This window comes from Pleurodeles waltl, chromosome 12 (genome assembly GCF_031143425.1).
Source record: "Pleurodeles waltl isolate 20211129_DDA chromosome 12, aPleWal1.hap1.20221129, whole genome shotgun sequence".
In the NCBI taxonomy this organism is placed as follows: domain Eukaryota; kingdom Metazoa; phylum Chordata; class Amphibia; order Caudata; family Salamandridae; genus Pleurodeles; species Pleurodeles waltl.
The window spans coordinates 116,839,133-116,845,132 of NC_090451.1; the positions used below are offsets into that span (position 1 = coordinate 116,839,133).

The following is a 6,000-nucleotide window of genomic DNA, read 5'->3' on the forward strand; positions in this document are numbered from 1 at the left end:
AAGAAAGAACAGGAGGATCCTTAAATGCTAGCCCCATGCACCCAACCTGGGTGCCAAGCCCTTGCCAAAGGATTGATGGGAAGGTGGGCAGGATGTAATGTTTGTGACAAAGACAAGATGGACTGAGGGTAATGCAGAGTTCAAAACATTGGTACTGAAATGCAAAACAGAAAAATTATTAAGCCATAATGCTTGATAAATGTATGCTCTGATGACCAAGTAGCCACCCTAGGAATTTCCTAGATTGTTACTCACTGGAATTCAACCCAGGAGGTGGCCATTCCTCTCGTAGACCATCCCTGAACTGGAAGATATTCTAAAAAGCCTTGCAAAGCCAGAAAAATTGACAACTTAATCCACCTACTCAGAGTCATAAAAGTCACCTTCTTGTCTTTTCCAGGCTGTCCAAAAGTCACAAACAAGGAGTCGGTTTTCCTGAACTGCAGAGGCCTGGTGACATAAATGAAAAGAGCTCTTTAAACATCAAGTGTATTCAGCAAATGTTCCTCCGGAGAGGAAGGAGAGGGAATGAAAGAAGGAAGAATTATTTCCTAAGATCTATCAAAAATAGACTTAACCTTTGCAGCAAAGGTAAGGCTAGGCCTTAAAGTTACCCCATCTTCCAAAGTATCAAATGAAGAGAGGACAGCATTTTAAGGCTCCCAGCTCCCCAATTGTTCTCAGCAAGGTGATAGGAAATAGGAAAATAACTTTATAGGAAACAATCTTTATGTCTACAGTATCCAGATCCTCAAAGAGATAAAATTGCAAAGCCTATAAAAGAGTAGGAAGATTCTGAGTTGGAGAAAAGGGATTTTTCAACTGGTCTTACAATTGACAAAAGATCAGAACAGTCTAGACACCAAAGATTGTAACATCGACAAAGGTACAGAAAAGTCCCTAAAAACCTTTATCGCAAAGCAATGAGCTTTCAGAGTGGAAAGAGATTCAAGTGAAACCCATTCAGAAGAAAATGCAAAATAGCAGACAAACTACAGGTAGGTGCCAAAAGATCATGAGCAGAACATCACGTCTCAAAAGACTTCCAGTTCTTTGAGTAAGACTTCGAAGTAGAAGGCCTGCTGGAGTGCTGAATTAACTCCACTAAGGAAGAGGAAAGACCCTTTGCTAGCAGTCCAGACTTCTCAACCTCCAAAGCGATAGAGTGAGTTGGAGCAAGAAGGTCAGGGACGACGTTCTGAGAGAGACACACTTGAGCAGTACTCAAGGAGGTAGAAGGGCCAGGGGTTCAGAAGAGGAAACCATGACATCTCTGGCCAATAAGGGCCCACAAGAATAAATTTCCCTCCCCCTGCTGAGACTTGAAGAGAACCATCTGGATCAATAAAAAGGGGGGGAATGTATAAAGGAGACTTCTCAGCCACTTTATCACAAAATACGTCCACTACCTAGGCTCCTTGTTCCGGAAGCCTGGATCAGAATCGACAAAGATGAGCATTGTCATTGTTTGAAAAGAGATCCAGAAAGGGTTTCACAAACTCTCGGCATATCTCTCAAAACAACGACCTGGATAACGTCAACTCCAGCAAATTTGGAAACCTCCAGCTGTATGCCATCACATTGTCGGTGCCCTTGATGTGTACTGCCGACGTGTGCAACAGGTTGATCTCTGCCCAATAACCCAATTGTTCTGCTATTGCATTGAGGGATTTTGAATGCATGCTTCACTGTTGGTTAATGTAAAAGACAGCTATCTCATTCTCTGTCTTTACTAGCACATTTTTTTGAGACAGATGATGATGGGAAAACTTCAAAGCCCTGAAGATTACCATCAACTCCATCTATTTCCATGACCTCCGACTCTCTAGGAAAGACCACTTGAATCGACAGGATCAGTCCAACACAGTAGCTCTCCAGCCAGGTTTGCTGGCATCTGTTGCGAGGATTCAGGAGCATCCAGGTATATTAGTGTCCACTTAGACCAGTGGTCTTCAAACTCTTTAATGCCGCATCCACCCAATGGGAAAAAAAAACATTGGTGCCTCCCCTCTGAATTGTCCACAATTCTTCTATTAAATTGACACTGTTTAAATATGTCTAGACCTATTTCAACATTGCAGTTAAGTTCTGTTACTGTTTTAAAAATGCAATCAAATACATGACCCCAAATATACTATTCTGGTCAGGCCTGCCCTACTAACCAATTGCAGCGTCATGCTCTACTGAGTAAACTGATCTCACGACAGTGAGGAATGCACAGGCCGGGTGGTGCCCGGCGCACGAAAGCACGCCTTCTTGTGTTGTACGTCTCTTTGCGCAAATGCAAACTCAGATTTCCTGCACTGTGGTCGGCAGGAGATACATGGGAAGGCGCAGTAGGGAAGGCTTGAGCATCGAACCGTTGGCTATGTTTTGTTGTTACTTTGTTGACATGAGCTCAAGTAATTTGAAGCAGAAGGAACGGCCAGACCTAAAAAAAACTCTCTTACCTCCAACGCCGAATAACCACTATAATTATAATATCTCAAAAGCAGCTGGCCTTGTAAACTTAATGAGCAAGCAAGCCGATGCATTTTGGGTTTTGTTGTAAAAGAATAAAAAAACTATCCATCCTTTCCTTTTTTTCCGGCAACAAGCGATGTTACAAAGATATCACAGCACACAGTGAGATTGAGTGAAAGAAGAGGCACTGAGGCTGGCGTGCAGCACTCCACAGCTCTTGTTATTGTAATCCAGACAGGGGGCGGAAGGAGAAAAGTATGAAGGAATTGCGATCGTGAGACCAACTCTTCTATCTATCTGCATCTCATGGAAAAAGGATATCTGTAGTACTCATGGCAGGTTAGCTCAGTTGGTTAGAGCGTGGTGCTAATAACGCCAAGGTCACGGGTTCAATCCCCGTACGGGCCAGGTTGCATTTTTTCTCTCAACTAAACTCTTTTTTTCTCATTTAATCAAGCTCTTATAAATCCATACACTCTGTTGCCCCAGTATACGTTCACTTTCCATTAGTCCTTCTTTTGCCACTGCTGACCAAAGCTCAAGCCGGCAGCGCCAGTAGAACAACACAAGTGCAAGGGATTGTCTCTCCAAGATGGAGACACTGCCTCAGACTATGTCTCGTGAGAGGTGGAGGGAGACCAAGAGCTGATTATTAGATGCGTGGGGATAAGAGGAACATAACTCAGGTGAACAGATTCTGGATAGTGATGCTATAGCTAGGATCAGCAACGTTACAGGGGAAACGATAGGAAAATAATTAGGTGACAGAAGTATAGAAGTGGCTACAAGTGGGTGTGTCTCTTAAGAGGGCCGAAAGATACACTGAAGGCGAAGGTGAAGTAAAAGAAGCAAGAAAGATCAAAGGAAGTCGACAGTGATTGAGAGAAAACTCACAAAGGCAAATTGAGCAAAAGACAAGGCCTGGGGAGTTAGACTACTTCAATGCAAATCTACCCTGCAGATGAGCATGACAACTGACCCTTGTACAGTGGTGCTGAAACAATTTTCAGTGTGGGGGTGCTGCCATCAAAGGGCTTCTGAAAATCCAGGAATCATACAAAGAACAAGTCCTGCGGAATGAGCCACGCACATTCAGAAAGAATGGTGATGCGTTGGTTACTTATTGGTAATCTTCATTAGCCTTAGTCCATTGCGTCCTTGTGACAGTCATTACAAAGTAAGGTGATGTCACCTTCCAACAGGAAGAAAGAACAGGAGGATCCTGAAATGCTAGCCCCATGCACCCAACCTGGGTGCCAAGCTCTTGCGAAAGGAGTGATGGGAAGGTGGGCAGGATGTAATGTTTGGGACATAGACAAGATGGACTAAGGGTAATGCAGAGTTCAAAACATTGGTACTGAAATGCAAAACAGAAAAATTATTAAGCCATAATGCTTGACAAATGTATGCTCTGAGGACCAAGTAGCCACCCTAGGAATTTCCTAGATTGTTACTCACTTTAATTCAACCCAGGAGGTGGCCATTCCTCTCGTAGACCATCCCTGAACTGGAAGATATTCTAAAAAGCCTTGCAAAGCCAGAAAAATTGACAACTTAATCCACCTACTCAGAGTCATAAAAGTCACCTTCTTGTCTTTTCCAGGCTGTCGAAAAGTCACTAACAAGGAGTCGGTTTTCCTGAACTGCAGAGGCCTGGTGACATAAATGAAAAGAGCTCTTTAAACATCAAGTGTATTCAGCAAATGTTCCTCCGGAGAGGAAGGAGAGGGAATGAAAGAAGGAAGAATTATTTCCTAAGATCTATCAAAAATAGACTTAACCTTTGCAGTAAAGGGAAGGCTAGGCCTTAAAGTTACCCCATCTTCCAAAGTATCAAATGAAGAGAGGACAGCATTTTAAGACTCCCAGCTCCCCAATTGTTCTCAGCAAGGTGATAGGAAATAGGAAAATAACTTTATAGGAAACAATCTTTAAGTCTAGAGCATCCAGATCCTGAAAGAGATAAAATTGCAAAGCCTATAAAAGAGTAGGAAGATTCTGAGTTGGAGAAAAGGGATTTTTCAACTGGTCTTACAATTGACAAAAGATCAGAACAGTCTAGACACCAAAGATTGTAACATCGACGAAGGTACAGAAAAGTCCCTAAAACCCTTTATCGCAAAGCAATGAGCTTTCAGAGTGGAAAGAGATTCAAGTGAAACCCATTCAAAAGAAAATGCAAAATAGCAGACAAACTACAGGTAGGTGCCAAAAGATCATGAGCAGAACATCACGTCTCAAAAGACTTCCAGTTCTTTGAGTAACACTTCGAAGTAGAAGGCCTGCTGGAGTGCTGAATTAACTCCACTAAGGAAGAGGAAAGACCCTTTGCTAGCAGTCCAGACTTCTCAACCTCCAAGGCGATAGAGTGAGTTGGAGCAAGAAGGTCAGGGACGACGTTCTGAGAGAGACACACTTGAGCAGTACCCAAGGAGGTAGAAGAGCCAGGGTTCAGAAGAGGAAACCATGACATCTCTGGCCAATAAGGGCCCACAAGAATAAAGTTCCCTCCCCCCTGCTGAGACTTGAAGAGAGCCATCTGGATCAATAAAAAGTGGGGGAATGTATAAAGGAGACTTCTCAGCCACTTTATCACCAATACGTCCACTACCTAGGCTCCTTGTTCCAGAAGCCTGGATCAGAATCGACAAAGATGAGCATTGTCCTTGTTTGAAAAGAGATCCAGAAAGGGTTTCACAAACTCTCGGCATATCTCTCAAAACAATGACCTGGATACCGTCAGCTCCAGCAAATTTGGAAACCTCCAGCTGTCTGCCATCACATTGTCGGTGCCCTTGATGTGTACTGCCGACGTGTGCAACAGGTTGATCTCTGCCCAATAACCCAATTGTTCTGCTATTGCATTGAGGGATTTTGAATGCATGCTTCACTGTTGGTTAATGTAAAAGACAGCTACCTTATTCTCTGTCTTTACTAGCACATTTTTTTGAGACAGATGATGATGGGAAAACTTCAAAGCCCTGAAGATTACCATCAACTCCATCTATTTCCATGACCTCCGACTCTCTAGGAAAGACCACTTGAATCGACAGGATCAGTCCAACACAGTAGCTCTGCAGCCAGGTTTGCTGGCATCTGTTGCGAGGAATTCAGGAGCATCCAGGTGTATTAGTGTCCACTTAGACCAGTGGTCCTCAAACTCTTTAATGCCACATCCACCCAATGGGAAAAAAAAACATTGGTGCCGCCCCTCTGAATTGTCCACAATTCTTCTATTAAATTGACACTGTTTAAATATGTCTAGACCTATTTAAACATTGCAGTTAAGTTCTGTTACTGTTTTAAAAATGCAATCAAATACATGACTCCAAATATACTATTCTGGTCAGGCAGGCCCTACTAACCAATTGCAGCGTCATGCTCTGCTGAGTAAACTGATCTCACGACAGTGAGGAATGCACAGGCCGGGTGGTGCCCGGCGCACGAAAGCGCGCCTTCTTGTGTTGTACGTCTCTTCGTGCAAATGCAAACTCAGATTTCCTGCACTGTGGTCGGCAGGAGAGACATGGGAAGGCG

The 6,000-nt window shown here is 43.5% G+C and overlaps 1 non-coding gene across 1 annotated transcript; it reads left to right on the top strand.

Moving 5' to 3' along the window:
- The first annotated feature begins 2,797 nt into the window (after window positions 1-2,797).
- TRNAI-AAU (transfer RNA isoleucine (anticodon AAU)) lies at window positions 2,798-2,871 on the top strand. Its single transcript has one exon. It is a non-coding gene; the product is annotated as a tRNA-Ile (tRNA).
- The last annotated feature ends 3,129 nt before the right edge of the window (window positions 2,872-6,000 follow it).